Here is a 27,646-nt window from a genome sequence, read left to right on the forward strand (position 1 = left end):
GCATTTTCAGGCTTCAGCTCGTGAACGTTAAGGCTGCTTTAATCTAACAGTCACCCAACCTCCCAAACCAGATTGGGGGAAAAATCCATCGAAACTGTGTCATCTTCAACATACATTTCCCCCGAACTGGTACAGGAATAACAAAATTGCAAAAATTCTCTATGCACTGTTGATAAAACAGGCAGGTCGCAGAACAAGGCAACCCAAACCAATTCTGCCTGAAAACTTGTCCTCTTTCATTCGCAAGTGCAGGCAGCAGAAGGCGGGGGAGGGAGAGGACAGGGTGGAAAAGCACAGGAAAGCCAGCGCGAAGCTTTGCAACGCCGCTTTATCATGTCGGCGTGAAGGCTCCGAGTGCTTGCGGGTACTCAGGGTCATTGCGGATGGAAAAAAAAAAATCGCTAACTTAATCGTTGTCATGCCACAGCTTCTGCCTAAGAGACTTTGACTTGTGCGGGACTGAGTTGCTACAGCAGTTTGTGTACAAATTTCTCCCACAGAAAGAGATACTTTTAAAGGAATTTCACACACACACACATGCATACACACTCTCTAAAATACTTCCAAGGCATTAAGTACTGCCATTCAGGAACAAATTACGACTTTAAGCCAAAGTACTCTTCCATTTAGATATACTTTAAATAGTCTGTTAGCTCATAACACTGAAAGCTACTCAGCAATACAAAACTGATCAGATTTCACTACAGCACAAAAAGCAGAAGAAAGACTAAACTTACAAGGCTGCTAGTCCACCGTTTCTCTCTAGCACTCGGTACATCATTTAACTGCAATGCCTGAAACAGTAACTTGACCTCTCTGGGAAGGTGGGCGGTATTATACAAGCTGAAACATTAGAAACATGCATAATTACGCTGGGTATTTGCCACACATTCTTTCATCCATGAACAAATATGAATGGAAAAGTCACATTGACACTCCAGGCTTAGATTACGTCCAAACCATCAATTAAGAAGATTTTCCTGAGGCCCAGTGAGAATTAAATTGTTGAGGGCAGGAGAACTTTTCTGCAGACTGACGTTTTGCTTGTATTACAAACACACAATGCCAGCACCGCCAGCTCACAGCCGAGACAACAGAGGGCTAGACCAGGGGTTTTCAGCTTTCTTGTCCACCAACAACAACGTAGCTGGTCACCTTGTCCTCCTCGGACCACAGGCACCTCCTGTGCCCATAGTGGAAGCACCACTGGAAGGACAAACAGGGTGGGCAAAGGAAGAGGAGATGCCGTGCTGGCCCCAAGCTGCACCGGCAACCACGGCTCACACCCAGGCTGCGTGCAATATCCCCTCGGTGTCTGGCAGCATCCCCTTGCTGCTGAGCACGCAAAGCATCTGCTCTGCTTGCAGCCGTCTCTTCCCTTCGAGGAAAGCAGTATTTGTCTTCTGGGTTTTGGGTGGGGGGAAACAAAGACAGCTGAAGTACCGCAAGCCAATTCTCGGAGCCCAGAGGGACTCTCGGAAAATGCACAACGCTACTTCGGACCCTTTACAGCCCGTACCATAGAAGACAATGCAAAATGCAGTTTTTCATCACAAGCAGAAAACGCAGTTCCCAAAAGCAGGGGAACTGTGCACATGTGTCCACGACTACAGTCTTTTCCTGTTATGAAAAGTTCTCCTATTCCTCAAACTCGAGACTTAGCCATACTCCTGAGCAGCTGAGATGCAACAACACCTACAGTATGATAGGTATATAATACACGCCTATTTTAACAGCAACATCCACGTGTTGCTATTCTGAGCAACTCATTAGCCCATCCCTTTTTCCATGATTAAACACTTCCTGCGTTCTTGACTCAGTCCATTTCATACCCTGCACTTGCTACAAATAGACCTGAAATACACAGTACTTATTTCAGGCTAATTCCCCATGCACTAGGGCCAATGCATGCATTTGGAGCATTGTTCCAGCAGGGAGGCATGAATTATTCCAGGATAATTGTTCCATTTTGTACTTCAAGCAGCCCCGCTCCCTCTTTTCTCTCCGCCTTCATTATATATATACTTATCCAAAAGTCATAGCAACGTGAAGTACCGCTCAGTACCTGCAAGCTGGCTTTTAGTGCACTCACTAGTTATAGCTCTTACAGTTTCCAAGGTCTGTGTTTCCTCTTTAGGTAGGATAAGCATATATCTCAGGGAACATGAGTAGTCACAACGATGACACACAAAGAGAGCAAGGACAAAAAAACACCCTAAGCAAAGTTTTTTTACATGTACCTCTAAGATGTGAAAGTTGGTCAGTGTCATTCTTAAGAAAATACATGCAGAACTTGCTGGGAATATTGTTTGTTTGTTTTAAGCCTGATTTTGGAAAGAGCGGTTTATTCAGAGGTTAAACCTTGCACACATTTTTACACACTCCTGAAAACCATGGGGCATTTTACTCTGAAAATCCTCACCACCTTCCACATAATCTAAAATCTATCAAAAGGTGAGAAGCAACTCTCCTAAGCCTTACCTAGAGTCTCTCTTTAAAATATCTCTGAGCTATAAGATGAAAATGCCTTAAGTCAAACAAAAGTGGTTTGCTGTTGAAAGAAAGAATGAAAGGAAAGATAATGGGCATCTTCAGCACAGAAACTACTACAGAGCAAGGAACTGAGTCTGCATCGAATCCTGGCTGGGACCATCTAATTGCCACTATGCAAGGGCAGGAATCTTTACAGGCTTTCTGGTATTTGTTTTTCATGTAAATACTAGAGAAGGGAAAAGTCAATACTACAGGATTTAAAATTCCAATTTAAAAGTGGTTTGATAACAATCTTCCTCAAGTCATTCTGCTGGGAAAGAGCAGACAGAGCGCAAGAGCCAATTTGGGCTTGTCTATTAAGCTCCTTCCCCAGCTTTGTTTGGAGAGCCTAGACAAATAGCTTATCCATGGACAGACCTCGGGGCCTTTCACAAATATTTCGTATTCCAGTGCAAGCTTAGGCACATTACATAAACATCTGGAGTACCCACTAAAAATGTGAGCACCTCCCCCTTAGCCCTGCAGTAAGTGTCTTCATGACACTGTTTCACAAACTGCTCCCTGACAGAAAGAGATATTATAGAGGGCTTCCATCCAAAAATTGTTGTAATCTATTGCCTGTCTGTACATACACTAGAGTTGGGGGAGGGAGGGAAAAATTCAGGTGCGCAAACAACTTTTCCAATCTTTATCAGTGCTTAACTTCTGAGAGAAAGAAAGTGCCTTGTATAATTAATAAGAGAAAGAAATTGTTTCCAGATGGGTTGGACACTAGACTGCTTTAGAGGGAAAGGGGAACGAGAATCGTTAGGTTCATCTTTTCCCCGGAGCTGTAGCCCCATTTGGAAGTGCTCTGAGCAAGCCAAACTCGCGACCACATCAATTCGCCCCGGTGTACTCTGCCAGCTCAGCAGAACACAAGCACAGAGAAAAACAAAGATACTGTACGAAACAAGCACAAGTACAAGACCTCACAGCTGCGTTGACCATGCAGGAGCCCCTTCTTCAAGAGCACTGAAAGCTTGCAGTGACACACAGAGCAAAAGCAGACAAATGATGGGATAAACTGTGATTCACGTTTTACTCCACCAAACAGTAATTCCTTGGTGTAAAAATCCACAAAAAGCGATGCATACCTTAAACATGAAAGAAACCGTCCTCCAGAGCTAGATGCTCTAAGATCACATTTCAAAGCGAGGCGATATTGTTCCGATAATCTTTTGGGAACACCCGCACGGATATTCTGCTTCAGTGCGATTAACGCAGGAATTCAAGTCTCTCCAGCATGACCTTCCACAGAAACCTCCAGGGTCAAGCCTCGCAGCCTGCGTGTGTTCTGCTACCACGCTAACGTAGCCGTACCGCCAGCGTAAACCCCCTGTAACAGCAAGGCCAAAAAGGCTGGGGGGCAGAGGGAGGGAATGCACATCTACAGTCGGCCACAGAATATCCTTTACAAAACCGTAAAGGAGAAGTTTCTCTTCTAAAGGTGGTTTACAGGAATTCCACCCTTGCTACAGAGAGGGAAAGACATTTATAGATATACTTCCACTTCTATTCTCAAATACCTGCACCCTATTAAAATGGCAGTAGCGGTGGAGAATGAGCAACATCAAGCCAAAAGAGAGGCTATTTCTTGCTCTGACAGAGCGAAGTGCTAGGCAGAGAGGGAGTTAGTTTATTTATTTAATTCAGACACAGTACAAGCCTTGGTGAAATCTGATGAACACAAGCTAATCGGGAATCCAGCAGCAACAACGCTAATTCTTGCCCTGCGTACCCAGAAGGACGTCTCTTCCTCCCCCAGGTCCCTGGTGGAGAGATGAATTCGGACTGCTCTAGGGGAAGGGAACTGCACTGACGAGAGAGCAGTGCCAGGTGAAGATGCTGCTGTGACTTCCCTTCTCTGCCCAGGCCCTGGGCTCCAAGAGGACTGCAGGTGAAATTATACCACACAGCGAGCGTGGCATAAATAGCCTCAGGATGGCCAACATCAAGCCATGAAAAAGATTCTCAGATGAATTTTTTCTAGCCATTCTTAACCCTCTGCAATTTGAGAAGAGTGAAAGAGGACACCAGCCAGTAAGAAAGTTGCTAATTAATTGCCCCATCTTTCCTCCTCACCCAAGCATTGCAAAGCTTCTAGCTGCAAAGTACCTGCTGAGGTATGAACAAGCAGTTGACAGCATTAGAAAAAAAAGAGGCCTGATTTGTTCCAAAAAATGTCATCAAAGGAGACACAATTATCTCACGAGATCGTTTTCCCTTTCAACAATAAGTGAAAGGAAAGCAGTCCTACTCTTGGCTTTGTTATTTAAGACTGCTTATTTTTCTGAGCACCAAGTTCTGTTGCCCAGTGATTCTGATTAGGTGTCAGCATGCCACAGGCATACATGCTCTGAAAACATCGTTTTACATGAGGAAGATTCCTCACATCACCTCTTGGATGAACATCACCCCTTAGATGAACAAGTTTCCCTGAAATAAACCTCATCTCTAAATAAGTTGCAGAAGGGCAGGAATACCTTGCTGTAAGCATAGGACCAGACTGCAGGCTACAGGTGACATCAGCAGCTAAAGCGCTTGAAAACCTAAGGAAGCAGGTCTCTGTTGTGCTCAGGTGCTCGACTGACCTGCAAGAGGGATAAAACATTACAAAAAAATGGAAATGGCACTAAGACAAGGGATGGGTGAGACAGAAGGAATAATGGGTGAACACTGGTGAGCCCCGCAAAGAGATTTCAGCAGACTACTCATGACTGAGGGTCTCAAGCTTTTTGTGACCGGCTGTGGTTTGTCTGCACGGCATGGCTGCAGCTTCTAGTGCTATCACAGTACGAACAGGAAAAGTCACCACAGCAAGAGTTAAACTCCTGGCTGTCGCCAGACAGATATAACCATAAGTCAGTATCACCCCAAACAGCTGCAGAAGATCAGCTGTATCCTTCTAGGCTGCTGAATGGACATGACAGTCACGGAAACTTGGAAGAACAGACCCACTTGCAACTAAAAGGCCCCTAAAAACAAACCAACTCTCACCACCACCACCACCCCCCAATTTATGTTTGTGATGTCACTCATTTTGACTAAGACAGAAGAAAGCACAGAGCTGTTTAATTTTTTCTTTTTTTGAGGCAGGACAAGTCATAAACAACACCCAAAGGAATGCTAATCTCATCACCCTTTTCCAGTTATGTTTAAACACTCTCAGCACCGTTTCCTTTCCCTACCTGCTCCTATTGACCCCCAGACACTGCACGGGTCTAAGCTGACAACAAGCCAACTGGACAAATGCAGGCAGTAAAGATAAGGACTTCAGTACGCTGTATCACCCACACAGAGGATGCACACAGAGCAATACTGAACGCTCAGCAGATGTGCAGCCAACCCGCTGTGCAAATCACTGATGAAAAATTATTGATGAAAAATTTTTGCCCCCATCCTGAAGCTGCTTTTCTTCCCACCTGCCAAACGCTTTCAGCTCCATTTTTTTCCCTGAAAAAAAGGATTACACTTTCTGGCATTACTACAGAACACAAACTTCATTGAAATCTGAGAAGCAAGAATGTTTCCCTTGGTTTCAATCTGAAGACACCTGCAGCTCAATCTCAGGTGTGCATTTTGGAGGCAGAAGCAAAGAGAATGGAAATGTCTCAGACCAGACATTTTTCTTCTTAAACATACCAGATATTGCTCTAAGCAAACAATGGGAATATTGCCTTTTTAAGCAGAAATCCTCCACTGCAGGATACGCTGTTGCGGGTTAACCAGTTCTTGTGGACAAGCTGCTGTGTGACAAGCTGACTGGCCTCCAGCCACTCTTTGGGTGTGTAAACTGGAAAACGAGAGCCAGAAGTGCCCTGAAGATGCAGACAGGCTGGATGAGGAGCACGAGTGGCCAGACCCAATCTGGCCAAGCAGGAATTACACAGCTGTACAGAGACGATTACTGAGCATTTTGCAGCAATATTATCAGATCTGAGGAACAGGACAGGGAATAAAATACGTACAGGCAAAGCCTCTTCTTTCCTACTACACCCTGTTGTTTCTTCTTAAAAGCAATAAAATGTCACAGACCTTCTTTTTTAAGCGTGAAAGTGAGGGCGAGTCCTTCCCCTGCCCGGATTAAACACCCTTGTGCACATTCCTGCCTTTTATACTGTGCACATCCCTCCTTGGCATCACAAGCCACTGCAGGATGACTCAGTTTGCTACTGATTAACAGCGCACTTCAAGCCTTTCCTGTGTGCCTCTGCCCAGCTCCTTGCTACTATCAGTCAGGCATCCTGACACCACCCCTTGTTTCTTCTGACTTTGCCCTCAGGTATATTAACAAAAGCTAACCCAAAAAGCACAGAGTTTGCCCCCTCCCTGGAGCTCAGATCGCCACCTGCTTCCAAGGACACAAGCTGTCTTGCAACTCGAGCCTTCCACACCTTGCAATGCAAAAGCCCTTCGCATCCCCCGGGGCTCTGCACGCAGTGACGCCGGACGGACGGCAGTGCGGCTGCCACCCTGGACCCGGGAGCATGGCAAGACCAGCTGGGAGCCATGGCGAGGCGTCCTGACGAAGACAGACCATACCCCGGAAAGCCCTCCGAGCACTGGCAGCTGCGTGGTGTGCGGGCGGACCACCACGCTGTAAATTACACACCTACTCCTGCAGAGCTGGGTCTGGCCCTCGCTGCTCAGGTGTCTTGTTTCCACAATGTGGTAAATATCTAATACGGTATTTACCAACACACACCCAGCACTACCCCTTTCCAAAGGTCTCACCCTATCTCCTGTTTGCACCACAAGACGGGAGATCCTGAGCACCGCCGTGGCACAAGCCCCAAGAGCAGCGTGGGGCAAAGCCAACACACGCAACCGTGTCTCAGGAATGGAAGCGGGAGCAGAGGAAAGGAGACACAAGTCATTGCTAACACTGGAAATTGTTGCTTTTTTAACAGCTGTATATAAAAGACATTTTCCTGCCCACCTGCACACAACTGCTGCCTCACCTCATCTTATCTCCAAATGCAATGCCAATAGTCCATCGAAGCTGCTGCATGAAAACAGTCATGCCAACATTGTAATTTGAGTGAAAGGCAGAAAACACTCACGTGACAGGAGCACGGGCAGTCCTTATAAATATCAGACAATATTTACATTTGCGTCAAACCTGTGGTTTAGCAAAAGAAAAAAGTTAATTCACCCCATCAATGCTTTGATCCTCTGACAAATCATTTCCTGCTACAAGCTGAAATGACACAAAGGACTTTGGACACCTACCAGCTGTCACAGCTGTGCTGCGCGTCGGCACTAAAGTCCTTGCAGCCGGGGAAGTAAGGCTGAGGAGCGGGAGGGAAGCAAAGGGCCCATCTGCATCCACACCACGTGGAGAGAGTTTCTTCTGAAGAAGTATTTTCTTCTCTTGCCACCTATCCGATGGAAGGTGGCAAAGAAGAAATCCACCAAAACTCATCGACAGGAAAGCAGTTGCAGAACATTTCGACTGCACTAAAGCGTAGCAGAAGCTATTGAAAGTACTGGGGTGGGGGAAGAAAAGGAGATGGTTGTTCTTTGTTTTGCCCTCCAAAGGATGCTCAGACACTGACAGATCTCCAAACGAGATGCCCCCTTTGTGACCTTTGGGCCTGAGCTGAGTGAGAGAGAAATAAAAAGCAAGCTTAACAAAGATCTGAGACAGCAGCTGGGAAAAGTGAATGCAAAAACTAAGGCTGAACACCAATCTCCTATTATCCTGTTGAAAATGAGGCACTCATACAGATACATGCATTTTTTTTCTAAAGGCTCTTGCTTCCACACTGCTTTCAACATCCTCCCTCAGCTACCCTCCTAGTATCAATATTCATGTTTTCCCATGTTTCCACTAGCAAACACAGCACTTGGTAATTCAAAAGAAATGTTGCTTGAGGGGAAGTGGGTTAGAAGCATAACTTGCTACATAGTTCTGGTATGATTAACTCTTAATTGAAAAACATTATTAACTCAAGGTGTTGAGAGAAACAGTCCACAGAAATAAGCACCTTCTTCCTCATCCTAACTAATGTATTTTATCACTCAGCTTTGAAACATTCATTCTATGATCTTGTTTTTAAATGGAATCAACCATAGCACTAGATGAAAATAAGTGACATACTAATCCTTGAGATCCCTTGATTTTCATAAATTAATTTTTACTAAAAATAGGATGTACAGAACTGAACTCTGGGAACTCATACTGGTTACCGACTTGTTACCATTCCATTATTTCTCACTAAAATAAGCTTTGGTAGCCAGTCAGCTCTCAGATGTGCCACCTGACCTGCCAAACAAAGCAGCACAAAAGCATCAACTTGATGAAACTCCCCTCTGGAGTTTCGAACTAATTAACACCAGTTCCAGAATTAAAGTTATTCCAGAAGTCTCTCATGGGGCTCTATTGTGATGCAAGTAATGTACAACCCGCAAACACAGAAAGGTCATTAAACTAGAATTAGGAGGTGTAAGCACAAAAGCAACCCAGAGAAAGGAGAATATTGTAAAAGCAACACTGAAGATGCACCTAGAAGAAAGCGGGAGATGATGGTTTACAATCGGACTTCAGCAAATGTAAGCACAGATGTAAGCAATAAAGTGAGCGAGGCTCGCTGCACCATGGGCCATCTCCATGGCCCTGCAACCTGGGGCACCTACCCCAGGGCCCTGCCTTCCCCCCCAGATCTGCATTTTACCTGCATGGCCCCTTGCTCCGCAAACCGTGTACGTGGTGGTCACGCCAGGACACCACCGGCGACACCCCAGCTCTCCGTGCAGCCCAGCGCCAAGGACAGCCAAGCCCCAGCAAGCTCCCAGCAGCTCCCCAAACAGGGGAGCAGCAGGGTAATGCCAATGTGGTGCAAGGTCAGGAATAAAACAAACTAAAAAAAATAAATTAAATCTAAAAAAAAAAAGTCAACAACCTGAAATTTTCATCTTGAATGAAAGTGTCATCTTGACTGACGCCTGCCATGGTAGAAACTCACCTCCAGCTTCTGATCCAAGAGCTGCCACCCCAGAGGCCAGCAAGGCTCACCTCGGACAGAAATTAAAGTATGGCTGAAAATGAACTGTTTCCAAGAAACAGCCCAGGAAGCTGACAGAGCCAGCGGAGATTCCCTAGCTCCAGAGCAGAAAGAAGCTCAGTATCAGTGTAGCAAGGGGGACGTTACCCCTTCCCACAACACGGAAGATGAAGGAGGAGTTACAGGCTGAGAAGCTTCCTCACTGCTTCAGCTTCGACACAGCCAGTGCTACTACTGCCGTCCACTCACCTGCGGGCAGTCCCTGTCGCACCATCCCAGACGCGTCATAAACCAGTCACGGCACACAACATTTTTCCACAGTACCAAAACATGATTCACACAGAAAAAGACGACACACATTATGGCTATAATGTCACCCACAACGTAAGCAGCCCTGTAACAACCAGCTCTCAACTAACAGGTTAACAACGGAGGGAAATCAGACGGACAGTGCAAAAACCATCCACAAATCAGGCTACAAGTGTATGCATAGCCAAGAAAATACACAAGTTTCTGCAGAAAGCGGGAGCAGCCTAAGGGAGCAGCAGGCAGAGCCAACACAAGCTCCGTGTCGCATCCTCACCTGGTCATGGCCAGCTGCACGGGGGAATCGCAGAGAGAGGGTTAGTCCACAACCCACCCGATCCATCTACAAACAACTGAGATTAGATTGAGCTGATAAAAGCACCGGTAACATCTCAAAGCTTTGGCACATTGTGATCCCTAGCCACTAGCTGGTTTTATCACAAGCCTGATTTTTCTCTGCTCCCAGGAGGACAACAAAAATGCAAGTTTTCAGACACACAGACAAGGCAAAATTCGGGCAGTCTCCAATATGCCCTGCCAGGAAGAGTTTCCCCTTTGCAAACTGCCATTAAGTAGTACGTATATCTTTTTAGATATAAATAAATTTCCTTTTCAGCGCTGAGAATTGAACTTGGTACCAAGAATTGTCTGGTATGTCTTCTTTTTTCACATCCAAAGTAGAACATACTGTAAAACGGCAGCAGCCTGAAAAGCTGCAGTAGTTGCCCGCTGCTGCTGTGTTACAACGAGAAGCAGCAATGTCTTTTTTTTTTCATTAGCAAGAAAAAAGGAATTGCACAGCAAGTTCATGACATCTGCTCCTGGAATAGACGAAGTTCATAACTAGGAGAAATCTGATGACAAACTGAAAATGTAAAGGGAAGAGCAGAGTCTCAAGACAAAAATTTTTACTTGTATGAGATTAGACGGAGAAACCCAAATTCCCTGAGGGTCAGTTCTTTCATTTCTCCCTTTAATTTTTTTTTCTGTTAACCCCATTTTCTGCAATATCTTAGGGTCTTTGAATGAAGGAAGTGAGCATTCACGGGCACTCAGACGGAGGAGGAGCAGGCACGGCTTGACTGGGAGCAAACAAAGCATGCACTAGATATTGAAGTTACAGGAAACGAAAGGAGCCAGGGTAGCTGAGACGGGGGAATAGCAAAAGCATGAGAACAGCTAAGATCATGAGACGTTTCACAGACACATCTGGGAAACTGTTCAAGGTCACGAGGTAAAAACTACCAGGAGCTGCATCACATTTTTCCACACTGCACTAAAACTGCCCCGAGCAGCTCCCGTGAGGGATGGACAGACACCATCGGTATGTCCACTCCAACAGCTCTGGGGAGAAACTACTCGTGTTGAACATCCATCCTCCCCTAACCTCTTTAAATCAATAGGTGGCTGGTAACCAACGCAACCGAAGCAGCCCGGACGAGGGGATGAACACGAACGGGGTGATGAGCTCATAAGCTTAATTAAGAAGGCGGCAGGCCAACACTGACCCACTTGAGATGCATGTTGAGCACATTCTGGTATTCCTTGCAGATGTCTCATATCCACGCGGTACGGTCAGAAGCTTCCAGCTAATTCTCCAGAATCAGCAAGAAATTGATTTCACTTTTTCTTAGGACACTGTGCAGAATATGACAGCTCAATGCGCTGGGAAGTCATCCTGCTGTGGGCAGATGCCTCTCGTTGAGTGTCAGGCCAAACCAGGGCAGAGGGAAGTACCATTTCATAAATCTTCACGGCAAGCCACCACTGCCTTAATTATTTTCAGCCGAATTCATGTGTTTTATAGGCTACAGATGGCTTAGCAGGGTTTTATTTAAGTGAAAAAACACAATTCTTACAGGAAGTAAAAAGGTAGCTAGTTGCATGCAAAGGTTTACCTGGATCTCACTTCAATGTTGTCTCAGAAAGACCCTCCCTCAACACAGAGTGCAAAGACAGTCAAATCTAAGAATTCAAATATCAGTCCAAATCAAGATTTTACTCAGGGAAGGAAAGGAAATTTTCCTCTTTTGAGCCTAACATTTTCCCTTGTATGTTTAGCCAGCCACAGAAAAAAAAAAAAGAAACAAAACTTCAGAGAATGAGCATGAAAATTAGTTTTGCAACACAGCATAGAAGCATGAATCTGGGTGCAGTACAGAGCACTGACTTCCACCACCTACTCTGGCTCCTCACAGGCCTCTCTACTATTCTGGATTTTAAAACAAAGGTACAAAGATTAATTCAAAGGAGAGAGAAAAGCCATACACTGTACCTATTGCTCCTGCAATGAAATACAGACACAAAGGTCATGTTTTCAAGATGCTCCCATGCCCACACACCTGTCTATAGAAACTCACGGCAGGATGTCAGAGCACCTTTGTGGCTTCGCAGTTTCGGGGTTGCAATCAACGCAGTTAGATGCTCTAGCATTTCAGCTCAGTCAAAGTCAGTTTGACTTAAGTTTTAATATATACAAGGGCTGTTGGCTGAGTGAAAACAGGAAATCCCAGCACTGTATTAGTCTCCTACCTATACATAAATAAATAGATTTTTGTTGTTGTTCTTCTCCTATGTTTACCATCTTTGATTGTCTATTCAGTGTCTTGCAAAGCAGATGACTTTTTTGCTCAAAGAAACACTGAGGGAGTTTCATTAAGGCATGGGGGAACTTCAGCCCAGTGTTTCTGAAGACTGGATTTATAGAGAGAAAGGTCTTAAGTACCCGCCTAATTCCGCTATAGTGCAAAACCAGCAGCACAGGCCAGCCAGCACTCCTAGTCAGGAGACCTTCTCAGCACCAGTACAAGAATGGCTATAACCTGACGTTGCAATAATACAATATTATGTTCAATTAACAGTTGCTTTTAAATGCACCGACAACAAAGTAACTCATAAATCACCCCCTTTTTATTCAAACAGCTGTAGAGATCTTACTTCCTGCAACCAGGCACCCTGGCCCACTTTTATGATGCAAATTAACAAGCTGCTTGGAGGAAGGGGTGGGGGGGGAGGGGATAAAAAGGTCTTTTAGTTGAAATTACAGTGAGAGGACCTCCCCGCACAACAGCCAAGGAGACTCCAGCACCCAGCTCCGGGAGCACCGGGTGTCTGGGGGGCCAAGCCCCTGCCCCTTGACTGCCCTCCCTCCTCCCCCAGAAGCGCTGGGCAGCGATGGAGCTGCCTCTGCTGCCTCACCGACCTCCAAAAAGACCCGCGTCCACCCAGAACCGGCAGCGACTGCGCCAAATGGCTCTCGGAACTGGCGGGAGCAAATCCCTGCCTTTCAGTGAGGATGCGGCTACAGGGAAGCCGCAAAAACTCCCGCATGAAGCCGTAACAGCCTCCAAAGCAAAACACAGGCCCGAATCAAACACCAGGAATGGCTCAGGAATGCGAGCTATGTGGGCAGGGGGGGCTGCTGGATAGCGAGGGGGCACAGGGGCGGGCAGGACGCGGGGGCAGCCGGGACGCCTCCCTCCACCCCCCCATGCAGGCACACACGATTGCGTGCACACGGACACGCGCACACACGCATGCGTGCACACACTTGCATGCACACACACACACGCGTGCACACACATGCATGCACACACACACACACACATGCAGTGCAGGAATGTGAGCAAGGAGCACCGGGTGCCGGGGGGCCTCACCATGGCCGCAGCAGGGATGAGAGCGGGTGCACGGGAAGGGCACCCGGAGACGGCCAGGGCGTGCAGGATCACGAGGCTCGACTGCTGGCTGAACCCGAAAACTGCCCGTCTTGTCCCACTCACCCTGGTGCTTGTGGATGCAAAACTTCACATGCAACTTTGCAGAGGTGGGGCGAAGAAAAAAAGATACCTGTTGTGTCATTCGTTTCTACCAACAAACTGCGAGTCCCCTGGGTTTTGATCAGTTGCTGACATCAAAAGCATACCAGCATTAAGACTAAAAAATAAGTAATTACAGGCAGTTAACACTTGCTGAGCCAGCGAGTTGATGTTCAGCCTTTCAAGCGTAGCCCTTTTGCCGAGTCTCCCAGGTCCCTACAGAAGATGGAAGTGCCAGACACTAAACAGACCTGACGCGCTCCCAGGTTTACGTCTGCCAAAAATATAACTCCTTATAATAGCATGAAGAATGTATTCAGTCACCTGCTATTTTTAAGATTCTGGAAGAACTTTTTTTTTTTTTTCCCTACAGCATTTTCTTGATCCAAAGGTCTTGACCCAACAAGAAAGCAAAAAAACAAAACAAAAAACCTCAGCGAGCGAGCTCTGTCCCCGGTGGGGCGACGGGGACCCCGCTCGACCTGCGGCCGCCGCGGGGAGGGAGGGTCCTGCTCGGGGGAGAGCTGCCTCCCACCACGGCGCTGCACCATCTCCCCCCGCACCTCCTTAGCGCGCCTCCGCCAAGCTCGTGACGGTCACGATGTGTGCGCGGACACAAAGAAGGGTTTGTTCTTCTCACGCTTCCCCAGCGGGGAACGCTCCCGGCAGCCACCAGCGTTTTCGCTGATGTGACCCATCTCACCCGTTGCTCGAAAACATGACAGCGGTCACAAGGAGCAGCGGCGACGGGGCGGGAAACGGCAAGAGACACACCGAGGGCGGATGAAGAGCAGGCGATAAATCCAAGGTGGGAGCAGGGCTTAAGACGAAGAAGGCCCCAGCTCCATGCCCGGGCTCAGATTTACCCTCTACTTGTAAGGTGGGGGGAAAAAAGGGCAAGACAATAAAACAGCCCACGACACTACAAGAAGACAGAAACATGAATGAACTTTGTCAGCCCAGTTACATGACGCTGACGAGCCACAAGCCGAAACTGCAGCGACCTGCTCTTGCATCCCCTTCAGCACCTGCTGGTTTCGGGGGCATCAGTCCCAGCATCTCCTTGCAGGTGATTTTATCTGATCCGGGAAAGTTACCGACTTGTCACACACACCAAAAATCCTGACGGAACCACCGTTAAACTGCGCGTGCGGAGAAAACAGCCGGTCCTGGGTCTGAAGCCACAACACGGCTGGCATTCATCTGAGGGAAGAAAGAGCTTACCCTAAAACCCGCAAGTTAAAGCTTTAAGAATGAGCTCAACACCACATAACAGAAAGCAACTAAAACATATATATCTCTTCTTGTGCTGCTTTCTGTAAATCTTATGATTAGCTTGAGATAAAGACTGTTGTTTTAAAAACAAAAGTTGTTTACTGGAAAATGTGAAGGGAGGTTTATAAAAATACCACAAGCAGCTTAATTCTAATCCCACTCATGTATACCCGTACTGAACACCTGAAAAGAGTCTGATCAGCTTTAATGCCTTTAATTAAAAAAGAAACCAAAAAAAGGACTCTCCCCCCTCAAAACCCCCAACATTTTACAAAGTCAGCAATTTTTTACCAAATTGTGCTGTTCAACAAAACTGTCCAAGAGCTTAAACTTCGAGCAACTAAGGTACATGTCAAAACAGAAACATTCTTTTTTTTTTTTTAACTGAAAATTGGAGATTACGATCAGAATTTCCAGCAATTTTAAAGCATACATTGCTATCAACACACTCCTTGTTGAGTGGTTTCAAAGCTGAGGGACAACTGCTTTTCACTCAGCTTCCCAGCACAAAGCCCATTTTTGGTCACTAGTCCCTGTGAGAAAAGTGCTACTACCAAATGGACCAAAAGCTGGAGAACACAGGGCAAGTTTAAGGGATGTCCTGGAAGAAGACAGGATATGAGAAGGGATATGAAAAGCACAGGAGCTATAGAAGTCATAGTTTGATATATCTACGTAGGCCCACCTTGACGTACCTGTATAATACTCAATAATGTCCATATGTGGTTTTGGTAACTGTTGTCCACTTTGTTACGATTTCTCAAGCCACTCTGTGCCCATCTTTCACTCCTGCTCTCCTGTGCACTTCTCCTGCATAAAGAAAAAGGCTAAGTCTAGCCTGCTGAATTACTTCTGCTTCCTGTCCCCATTTGCCCCAGAAGCCCAATTACAAAGTTAATTCATGCTAATGGGGCCTGAAGGGATATGCACACACACTTACTATATGACAAGTCACAGTGAATGAGCAGCCTGATTTTCTCTCTGGCTTGGTAGGTGGAAGGTAAACGAGGTACACTGCAGTTATCTGTTTCAGAATACCAAATATGTTTCAGTCTGTCTGTGGGTAACTGAAATTAAAATTCAGTTTCCAATGGGTGAATAATTATCTCTTAAAGCACTCTGCGTGAACAAAGCAGTAGGACTGACCCCAGCATTAATTTCTATTCTGAAGAAAGGTTCAGCTAAATTAAACACCTTTTCTCAGAAGATCTTTTGCTGTGTCTGCTGAGGCACATCCACTCGGAGAAAAGCAACTCTGCTCTGGTGTGGCCCTGCAAAAGCCAGGATTGCTGTGGTAAGCAAACTGTGTCTTAATTTACCAGTCTAACATTACAAGGATACTGAAGAGAAGGAGCAGAGACAGAGCAGAACTTATCTACCACAGCCTTCAGGTTAATAATAAAGCATTGGTGAGAAAAAAATATAGGCTTAAATTGCCTTTGCCAAGCTGCAAAACAGAGAAAAGAGCTACCAGCTCCTTCGGTTCAATTCCTTTTCTGTTGTAATCTTGGAAATCAGAGACACAAATTTCACAGTATGGTTCTGTTCAATAATTGTGCATGGGTCATGTCCCTACACTTTTGTTTGATAAACTGGCCTCACTGTCCTTTGTCACTTTTGTACTCTGGTTTAAAAGCACTCAGAAGCCAAAAACAGAGAGAAAGGCTCTCTAGTCCGAATCCAAAGGGTTTTTTCTTTTTCCACAGTCAGATTGCACTACTTGGCAAATTACCCCTGGAGAAATACTGAGGAGCTGCATAAGACACCCATGCGTCTTTCTTCCACTGTCCAAATCAGATTAGTTCAGAGTGACTGCTAGAGCTCCTCTGTATTATGCCAAGACAAGGATGAAAGGGGCAGCATTTGCAGAAAGTTTATTATTGTCTCCAGTCCTTGGGGTTTTTTTCTTTTTGACACAGCTGTTCCAAAGCAGCTCTTAAGTGAGCCCCATCCTTTCCCATTTAACAGCTCATAAAGTGAATGAAGAACACTGACAGAAGTCCTAACATACACAGCCATGTTTATGCACCTAAACAAACACATTCAACCTCTGACATTGATTCACTCCAGCGGAGACTCCCAACAATTAAACAGGGAAAACAGCTGCAGTTAAAAAAAAAAAAATTGTGTGTGGGGGTCAGAATAAGCCAGGGGAAATGATTCTTTTCAATGCAACTCTTCTATCTTTGACATGAACAAGCTGCAGGTTGGAGGCACAGATGAGTGTGAAGCTCAAGACCAAAGCAAAGGCGTTTTTCAAATCCCACCCACAGAGTAAGATGCTCTTCATCATCATTTCCAAAGATGCCCATTGATGGACCAAATTTTAAAACAAGTCATGTTGGTTTCCAACCATTTGCAGGCTCGAGGGGGAATCCTAGGACCATGATTACATGCCTAGTAATTTCTGACGCAAGCCCGTAGTGCCACTGAAAGGCCTCCCACCCTGCCCTGCTAAGCTGGCACTACACTTGGGCTGCTGTGCACAGTCGGAGCAGCCTGGGGGGCTATTCTAGTAGGTTTGCTAATGGTGCAAAATCATCTGATCGCTGTGGGCACCACCCTACCTTAATGAAGAGCCTGCAGAAGTGGAAACAGAGCGAGATCAGAAAAATGCGGGAATAGCGAACACGGCTTTGAAATAAATGGCTCATCTTTTAGGAGACTGAGAAAAGGTTAGCAGGGGCTGGGGAATTACGTAAAATAGTGAAAGGCACATAAAAGGTAAATCAGTGCTTCTTTCTCCTTATCTCAAGGATGAGGGATGATCAAGCCCTGGGAGCAGGAGGCAGGAAGAACAAATGGATAAAAACTATTCGACTAATCCCACCCGAGGTCTCATGTGCGCCCACACACACATATTACAGATCACATTATCATTGTATAGCAGTCATGATGGCCACAGGCTTTGCGAGGCTGAGAGAAGGATTGGATGCTTACATGGACAGCAGCACTATCTGGAACTGCACTTACTAATTAAAGTGTTTGGAAGAAAAAAAAATCAAACAAACTAATTCTAAGTACTTACGGCTTAAAAAAAAACCCAATGTCTGCTAATTAGAGACCAATACCAGACATAAGGTAATGGAGAGATTAGCCCTCCTTAGCCTTAAGTGTATGAATACTGTGCATTTCTCAAAGCCCCTGGTACCAGACTTTGCCAGAGCGCGTAAGCTTCAGTGTACTGGAAATTAAAAAACAAGGCTACACGCTAGATGTATATCCCTTCTGCATTGCTTTGCACCAGGCGGCGGGCTCAGGACTCTCTCACACTAAGCAGGGGAAGGCCCCACGGCAGAGGGTCCCGGGACCAGTTTATGCCCCTTGCAGATGCTGCACCATCTTCTCAGCACGAAGCAGCCTTAAAAGGGCTGGAGTCTCAGCCGGAAGCCAATACTTCACCCGTTTCCTCCTCGAGGTGCGATTTCACAGAAAGCACCATTTCCCACCACTGCTGAACCTCATGCAGAAGCTGTCCTTGACACACTAGCTGCATGGTCGTAACTCAATTACTTGATGGGCAGAAGAGGAAAAAAGGCAGGACGAAGCCCTCCTGAGCAGGCCCTGACACAGATGGTGTTGTGGATTTGTTCCCAGCTCATGTGCTTCTTCCATGTCCCCAGAAAACACAGTTATCAACACAACACCATGCTCAGAGCTATCCACTCCTGCCTTCATGTGCCTATTTCAAGAGCATTATAGACAGACAACACCTCCTACGACAGCACTGGTGGCTTTTTGGACTGCGAGGAAGGTAGACCAGAAGCAAAACCACAAGCACCTGGGACCAGAGCATGGGTATGTTTGTACAGCAAAGGCGAAATGCAGTCTCCAAGTAACGCAGCTGCTTCAGCTCTGCCAGAGGGGCTGTCCGGGACAGCCCATCCGTGCTGTCTCGCTATCGTCCATCAACACCATGTGTGTGTCCAGCGCTGCCGTGCGCAGGCAAGTATTTACGAGGCAAGGACATCAAGGATTATCAAACCAGAGCAGACCAGCAATGCCCCTCCTTTGCAAGTTTGCACCCCACGTCCCAAGAGAGCCCCTACGAGTGTCCCCACTGCCGTTCCTCCTCCCAGCCCCCTGCTCCAGCTCTGCCCTCGTGCCCCATGTTACCCATTTGCAGGGGGAAATGCAAGAAACACTCTATACGGCTATATGTTATTCGGTTAGAAGAGGAAAGGTTCATTAGTTCTCCAGCAGCTATTGCCTGAATTAATGCCACTACTTCTGCAATCCAGCCACCAGTGAAGTCAGAGAAATGTCCAAAGTTCAAGGAGCAGAGAACTGGACAGAAGACTGAGAAAAATCCACACTTCTCCTCTGAAAGACTCATTTCCCTTAGTTCCTCCATTGCTCTGCTTACCACATGACAGTACTTTCAGTAAAGTACAACACAGCTTTCAGATTCGGTGCTTTTCCGTGCCATCAGACTGCACGGACCCCTCCCTCTGTGCACGTCAGCCGTACCGGGGCACCTTCCACAGGCTTGGAGACTGTCCTCTCCACCCCATCCCACCCTGTTCCACTTTCATGATCATTTTCTTGAGAAACCTTGTTTCAGGGAAACTTTGTTCCTATAACCCCCAACTCAGCACCACAGCTACCAGGGTCCAGTTTTGGTTCCTATGTGCAACGGAAATCCTGCATGTTGAACGACTGCTACCAACAACAATCTAGCTTAAAGAAAAGCATAATTCTGACTAATTTGCTTACCCACAATTAAGTTTCAACTGTTCAAGTCTGATTCCCATGTCTTTAATCTACCCATATGTTTGAAAAATTAAAGGACATTTAAAAAGTGAATTCATGGCTCGTGCTTGGTCTGGTGTTTCTCTCCATAAACTCAAATTAGAAATCAGAAACACGTTTCTGAGCACAGAAAAAGATTAAAAATTGGAACAAACTTTCAAGGGAAGCCTGTGGGGGCACTCCTAGCTGGGTGCCATTTTAGAAGTCACGCTTTAGTCCAGCTAGTTACTGGGCTTAATACCTGGGTAAAAGCCCAGGGACTGTGACAGACCGGAGGTGAGACCATGCATCCTTGCAGTCTCTGCATTACTAGCAAAGCTCGGGACTCATTTTCAGTGCTCCACTCACTCAGTACCACAGCACCTGAAAGGTCATTTCATGTGTGCATCATCATGAACACACGCATCATGAACAGCACAACCTCAGCGCTGAAGTGACTATCACCATATACATCCTTCTGCTATTTTGCAGAGCCTGCCAGGAATTTTTTTCTAAGGAGTAAGAATACAAATATGCCCCAAACCAATATTCAGGTTTAACTACCAGTCTCAACACCGCTGTCATGATTCCACACCCAGCTTCCCAAAGAAGTAAAACTCCTGGACAGCATTCAGAGTTACACGGGGAGCTATTACAGTATAATATACTATATATACTATACCGTGTATATATACTATATACATATATACACACACACTATATAGTGTGCATACTATATATACTCTCTATATATACACACACTATATACGCTATTACAGTATAATTCACAGTACAACTCTAAGAGCAACCTGCATAAAATATACAAACTGAAAAAAAACAAAAACAAAAAAACAATGATCCTCACTGTTCATTCCCGACATGTACTGCCACTTCTTTTCTGGCCTTGGCCTGCTGACAGCTGGGACCAGCCATACAATTTGCATGTTAGTTCACCTCAATATGTAGCATCTATAATGGGAGTAAGAGATAACTATGGAGTGTCAAAGTTGACAAGTCTAAGTGGTTTCTCTGATTTCTCCATGAGACGTTTAAATGCATTTTTACAGCACTGCCGATTACTCAACCACAAAAATAGATACTATTAAGATACTTAAAATGAATCATGTTCCACTAGAACCAAACACATCACAAGTTCGATCATAAATCTAAATCACTAGTCAAGATAAACTGTTATTTCAATGCTTGCAAAGGTTTATAAAAAGGTATCGTGACTTTTATATACCTTTGTATAACTCAAGCAAAAAACTTTTCAAGTAAATCCTGTAAAAATTGCAGCTGTAATTTCAAGCTATCTGTAAATTACATTTGCTGCATCTTTACAAAGTTGAGCAGAACCAAAGATTTTTGCAAGCCATTTGTTGTTTTCTTCTTGTTGCAATTCCACATAAGAACTTTTTCTAGTCATTATGACATGATAATCAGTTATTTAAGCCTGTAATTATCTTACCGCAACCCACAAATTTAGACAAAATTCATTCCTACACAGGTATGGTACCCACAAGCTTCCAAGCCAACCTGTGAGTTCTGTTTCCTTCCTTTTTGAAGGAAGCATAAGCAAATTTGAACAGACCAGACAGTCTGTGTGTTGCTGCTTGAAACTCCTACTATGCTCCATTACTCAATTCCATTAGCTAAATGACTAGGAAAAAACCCTCCTTCTCCGTGACCTACCACCGCAATAGGTGCTGACACCACAAGAAAATTTGCAACTGTCCTCAATTAACAGCTCACGCTTTGGTAACTAAAAGCACAACCAACGGCCAGGTTCTGACAGCTCTGCACGGTAACTCTGCATCACTTACAAGAGATTCTTCATTAGAAAGTTTTCATTTCACCTTAGCATCTATTATTTAGACACATGGGGCTCTGCAGAAACTGAGACAGCGAGCAGTACCAGCAGCCTGAGGAAACTGCAGAGCAGGAAAAGGTAAACAGATACCAAGGAAAAACAACTCTAACACGCTCATCTCATACAAAAGTCATTCGCGGTATGAAAAATATATCCACTGCCAGTTCTGCCACTGGAAACAGTGTTTAGAGACTTGCTGCAGTATTTACAGTGCCACCTAAAAAAAGACCAGTTTTCAATCTAAGGACCTAGTTTTAGTCTTAGTTGCACCAGTGCAATTCCAGAGTAGCACCTAACCTCAAAGGAAAGTGGGCGCACATGAAGCACCGGGGACTCCTTCTCTGTAAGCTGGAGCTCTACAAAATCGCAATCACCAAATCACCCGTAGTAGTCACCAGTAATTTATTTGATGGCAGTACCATGTTAGCCACAAGAGAACCACCCACTTCAGTGGAACATTTTTTGTCTAGAGCTCAGGCAGTGGAAAGGGAAAATGTCACTGTGACATTGAATAAACGAACCAGGAGTTCAGTGTAACATCAAATCCGACCAACAAGGTGAGGTGTTCGCAAGACAAGCTCCCACACCCAATCCCCAGAAAGCCCTGACACCAAAAACCTCTTTTACTCAAAAAAAGAGGTACAGGAGGAGAAAGAGGGCGAGGGTGATTGTCATCATTCATCTGTTAATCCTGATACCGGCTCAGGGGCCCTGGCTTCAGGGCCCTGCGCATCCTGAGAGGGTCCCAAGTTGGGCTGTCCCTTGGGGACTGCCGATGTGCTGGCAGTGCCGCGGCACGGCTCTCGGGACCGTGCAGAAAGGGCTACTGGAGGACACCATAGGAATGAACTGGTCCCCCGCCATGGGGCAATGCTCCCTCTTTTTGCTTCAGAGGCATTTTGGGCTTGCAGTCCCATTCTGCCTAGTCATCAGCGCCAGGCAGGTGTCCCCAGGCACAAGAGACAGTTTCTGAGGCGCTGTTTTCTGTAGCAGCTCACTCGTGGCCACCCAGGCCCCCCACCCTGTCCGGCTGTTAGGGGTCAGCCCCCGCCGCGGCCCATCTGGGGACCTCTGCCCTGTCCCACACGTTTTCCTCCGGGAATCTGGCGCTGGCCGGACATAAAGACTCAAAGAGCAGTCTCAAGGACCTGAAACTCCATCTGCATGAAAAGCTCAGGGCTTTCTTTGTGTATCTTGGGTGTCTACTAAATTAGCTCAACCTTCCTGAACCTCAGGTAATACCAGCCAGCCTCCTCTCACCTATCTCATATTCCCCCTTCTTCACAGTGTGCACACGCAACCTTTAATCAGACCCATTCGCCCTGCCAGAAGGTGTGAAATAGGAGGGTAAGATAAATCTGATATTTTTAATTAGCAAATTGTCACGGTCATCTTTCTCGCCTAGCCAAGGGTCAAGGTTGTCAGCTAATCTACAGAACTGCCAAATAGGCTATGCTGTTAATTAAATGTCTGAGAGCTTTCATTTAACAAAAAGCACACTACGACAAGTCTTAACATCAATACAGGAAAATTAACCATAAAGCTTTGTATTCTGTAAAACCTAGGGCCATGGGCCACAGAAGTCGCAGGGAAGTCACTGTCCTTATTAAGGCTTACAATGCCCAAAGCGTTTTTTAAACATAACTGTGTGTGGAGCCTCATGACGCTCCCCGCTTCAAAAGGAACAAGACAGCTCTCAAACACTTTGGGATGACTTTAAGCGCTCTTCCTGAGATCCGCAAAAAGCAGCTAAAGTTAAGGTAATCCGTAAGCTGCGCACCCAGAAAGACCCCAAGACCTCCCCTCCTCCAAAGAGAGAGACTGCTAGTTTCTTCCAGAAGCGCTCGCGTGGAAATCCCACCGCACGCCAGGCAGTCCGTGCAGACGAGGCAGCGACGGGCACGACCCTCCGCGGATGCGACCCACTCGCGCGCGGGCTCGCACCCGGCCCCCCCCCCCCCCCCACCGGCCCCCGCACACCCCGTCCTCCTCACTCCCACCCCGGGGCGGGCAGCAAGGAGCCAAGCAGCACCCGGGCTCCCGGGGAACGCCGGCGTCGGATCCCAGCGTGCTGCGACTGCTGCGGAGAGTTCCCAGCGCGGACGAGCGCTGTCGGGAGAGCGCAGGCAGTAAGTGCGGCCGGGAAGCGCGGCCGGAGCCCCCCGAGCAAAACGCGGTCACGCAAAGGGCAGCTCGGCCCCTGCCCAGCCAGGCACCGCCGCGCATCCCGCCCCGGGCAGCCCCTCCGTGCCCCGCCGAGACCGCCCCACCGGGGATCGGCCGCTGCGGCGGGGGAGAGCCGCGGCCCGACGGGGCGCGCTGCCCGCGGGAGGCGCCCGGGGCCGCAGCGGGGGGAAGGCACCGCGCACCGCACCGCACCGCTCCCCCCGCGCCCTCCACGCACCCGCGGCGAGTCTCCGTCCCCCGCGGGGCCGCCGCGCCGCTCACCTCCGACGGGGGGGCCGGGCCGGGTCGGGAGGCGCCGCGGGCCGCCGGCGGGAGCGGAGGGGGGGGGGGGGGGCGGGCTGCTGCCGCCCCCGACCCGGCCGCTCGCCCGCACCGCCGGGAGCCCGCAGACCCCGCGCCGCTTTGTACCCGCCGGCGGCCCCGCACTGCGGCTGCGCGCTGCCCAAAACCAACAGCGCGGGCTGCTCCGGCCCCCCCGGCCCTGCCGCCGCCCCCCGGCGCCGCAGACCCTCCGGCCGCCCCCGACACTCCCTCTTCCCCCCCCGGCAGCGCAGAAACTCTGCCCCTCCCCGACGGCGCAAACCTTCCGGACCCCCCCCCCCCACACACACACAGTGCAACCCACCGCCCCCCCCGACAGCGCAAAACTTTTGACCCCCCACGACGGTGCAAAGCCTCAGCCCCCCCCCCCCCCGACAGTGCAACCCATCCCCCCCCCAGCAGTACAAAACCTCGGCACCCCCGACGGTGCAACCCATCGCCCCCCCCAGCAGTACAAAACCTCTGCACCCCCGACGGTGCAACCCATCGCCCCCCCCCAGCAGTACAAAACCTCTGCACCCCCGACGGTGCAACCCATCGCCCCCCCCCAGCAGTACAAAACCTCTGCACCCCCGACGGTGCAACCCATCGCCCCCCCCAGCAGTACAAAACCTCTGCACCCCCGACGGTGCAACCCATCGCCCCCCCCAGCAGTACAAAACCTCTGCACCCCCGACGGTGCAACCCATCGCCCCCCCCCCAGCAGTACAAAACCTCTGCACCCCCGACGGTGCAACCCATCGCCCCCCCCAGCAGTACAAAACCTCTGCACCCCCGACGGTGCAACCCGTCGCCCCCCCAGCGGTACAAAACCTCTGCACCCCCGACGGTGCAACCCGTCGCCCCCCCAGCAGTACAAAACCTCTGCACCCCCGACGGTGCAACCCGTCGCCCCCCCCAGCAGTACAAAACCTCTGCACCCCCGACGGTGCAACCCATCGCCCCCCCAGCAGTACAAAACCTCTGCACCCCCGACGGTGCAACCCATCGCCCCCCCCAGCAGTACAAAACCTCTGCACCCCCGACGGTGCAACCCATCGCCCCCCCAGCAGTACAAAACCTCTGCACCCCCGACGGTGCGACCCATCGCCCCCCCCAGCAGTACAAAACCTCTGCACCCCCGACGGTGCAACCCATCGCCCCCCCAGCAGTACAAAACCTCTGCACCCCCGACGGTGCGACCCATCGCCCCCCCCAGCAGTACAAAACCTCTGCACCCCCGACGGTGCGACCCACCAGCCCCCCAACAGCGCCACCCTTCACCCCTCCCCAAAAGTGCAATCCCTCCAGCCCCCCGACATTGCAACCCACTGCCCCCCTCGATAGTGCAAACCCTCCAAGCCCCCCGACATGCAACCCTCCAGCCCCCCAAAAGCGCAGACCCTGCAGCCCCCCCCCAGGAATGCAGCCTCCCCCAACAGTGCAAAACCTCCAGACCCCCCAACAGCGCACCCCACCCCCGACACTACACCCCCCCTCCAGCCCCTTACCACACTGCAGCCCTCCAGTTTCCCCCCCCCCCCCGGTTGTGCAAACCCTCCCCCCCCCGGGCAATACAGCCCCCCTCCACTGCGGGGCATGCGGGCAGCAGGGGCTGCCCTCGGGGAGGGCTTGCTGTGCTCCCGCAGGGGCGGAGGGAGGTTTTGGGGCAGGGTTAGGCTGGGGGGCACAAGGGGTCCCGTTGGCAGTGGGGCACAGCCTCCCCAGGGGCGGGTAATGCATCTCCGGTGGTATTTCCCCTTCGCAGGAGGCTCTGGGATGCTGCAGGCGGGAGACTTTTCCCGGTGTTTCCATCTTCACCACCCGGCTCACTGGGCTGGTGGGATGCGGGGGCTTAGCCCCCCAGGAGAGCAGCCCGCCCGTTGGGTCTGCAGGGGAAAACCACACTGCATCATAGCGAAAACCTGCCCGGTGATTGACCTGCATGAAGAAATCGTCCCTGTGCTCAGGCCTGATCCGAAGCCCGCTGCAAGCAGCGCTGACGCCGGCTGGGTTTGGACCAGATCCGACAGCCCGTCCAGGCTGGCAGCGCTGGGTGCCAAGGGACGGCAGTCGCACCGGACGGGGCGCCTCGCTGGGGGCCCTCGCGAGAAATGCATTTTCCAGTTTCAGGGATTCAGGGAGAGGTGCCCTGCTCGGGGCGGGGGTCCGGACAGGGTGCTCAGGCAGCGCTTTCCGGGGAGAGCTTAGAAGCAATGTTTCTAAACTTGTGCCTTGATCTTTGCCGGCCAGAACAGGCTGTTTCTAATGCCTTTTCAGCCCAAGCAGGGTACAGCATTCCCTGTTTTGTGAGCTTTGAGTTCTTGCTTGACAGTGTGAATATTCAGGCCGGACTGACGCATGGCTTCTTTCACTCCTCCTGCTTTTGTCTCCAAGGCCGTCCTCACTGCCTGGGCCTCCCAGACCCCTCGGAGCAAACGCTTCACTTCGTGGTGGCACAGAGAGGGGTTTTACAGCTCCGGCTCCACAATCCCTTCAAATTAAAGAGAGGTTAACGAGCGGATTCACAGGCCAGGAGCAAGCAGCGCCCAGGAGACCCCGCAAGTCCAGCAGCGTGGGGAGAAAGACCGGCCAGAGTCGGTCTCCCCTCCCGGCTCCGGATGCGGAGCACCGCTAAGTGATTATTGGGAGTTTTGTCACAACGCACAAGGGCACAGCCGTGGGACATCTCCCTCCGTTTTTTCTGGCCTTCCCTGGGTGATGCTGTCAAACACTGGCACCTCATGACCCTCCCTTGTCATTTCCAATCTTCCTGTGTCATTCCTCTGGGTAATTCTCCTGCAGCCCTGCCATTTTCCAGATGTTTTTTGCATGCACGATGTCAGAAGCTGATGAAGGCAGAACAGCACGAGTTTTCTCAGTGAACAGTGATTCCAGAATATAGCAAGGAGGATATCCAGGAAATCTGTTTTTCCCAGTGGACCGCAATCAACTAATGGTAGACAGCAAATTGTAGGGTTTTCTTGTTCTATAAAAAGCTAATACATTTATTGATATCTCCATCTAAATCATTTCCAGTATTTCTTCTCAAATCTCCAAAGCCTTTAAAACATTTTTGAGATTACATTATGCCATGTATTTTTGTACTTAAAGCTGCTATGGAGTTGCCATAAACCAGCTCTCACTGGCTTTTATTAAAAAAGAAAGTATTAATGCTTTTATACATTTTAATTCAACAATACCTATTTTTAGAAATATTTCCAGCCTGAATCTGTGATCAGATCCCGCAGTTCTTTTGGACACTAATTTATCCTGACTGTGCTGTTTCCATCCAGAGGCTGTTTTTTATGGCTGAGTTACCAACCCTAGAAAAAATGGGGGACTGATGAAAGAAACAACTGAGACAACACCGAATGCTACTTACTATTACTTATATTAACAAGAAAAAGAGGAAGTATATTCACACCAGCAAACAACTCCTTAGCATCAGTTTATTCATCAGAATAGTTGGGTCAGGACCATGTTGTACTGGAAACTGTACAAACACAGAATGAAAGCACTTCAGACTACGGCAATGGGCAGAGCAAGCAGATAGGGCTCTTTCTGCTTCTCCCGCTTAATCCTTTCTTTCAGGAGTTGCCAGCTCTTGACAGTTTAGA

At 48.5% G+C, this 27,646-nt stretch overlaps 1 protein-coding gene and 1 long non-coding RNA gene across 4 annotated transcripts in view; one reads left to right on the plus strand and one right to left on the minus strand.

The window, feature by feature from the left end:
* The window catches only part of KANK1 (KN motif and ankyrin repeat domains 1), a 130,230-nt gene extending 106,168 nt beyond the window's left edge, over positions 1-24,062 (minus strand). The window contains exon 1 of one of the 3 annotated variants that reach the window (XM_064501458.1): positions 23,988-24,062. The gene's annotated coding sequence lies outside the window, so the exon portion shown is untranslated. Of the gene's footprint in view, positions 1-737; positions 833-23,943; positions 23,963-23,987 lie in introns of those variants that run through there. The other 2 variants (XM_064501459.1, XM_026100516.2) reach the window with 2 other exon arrangements.
* LOC135324694 (uncharacterized) lies at positions 23,496-27,037 on the plus strand. The gene is made up of 2 exons (XR_010385991.1): positions 23,496-23,668; positions 25,795-27,037. It is a non-coding gene; the product is annotated as an uncharacterized LOC135324694 (long non-coding RNA).
* Positions 27,038-27,646: the final 609 nt, after the last annotated feature.

This window comes from Dromaius novaehollandiae, chromosome Z (genome assembly GCF_036370855.1).
Source record: "Dromaius novaehollandiae isolate bDroNov1 chromosome Z, bDroNov1.hap1, whole genome shotgun sequence".
Taxonomy (NCBI): Eukaryota; Metazoa; Chordata; class Aves; order Casuariiformes; family Dromaiidae; genus Dromaius; species Dromaius novaehollandiae.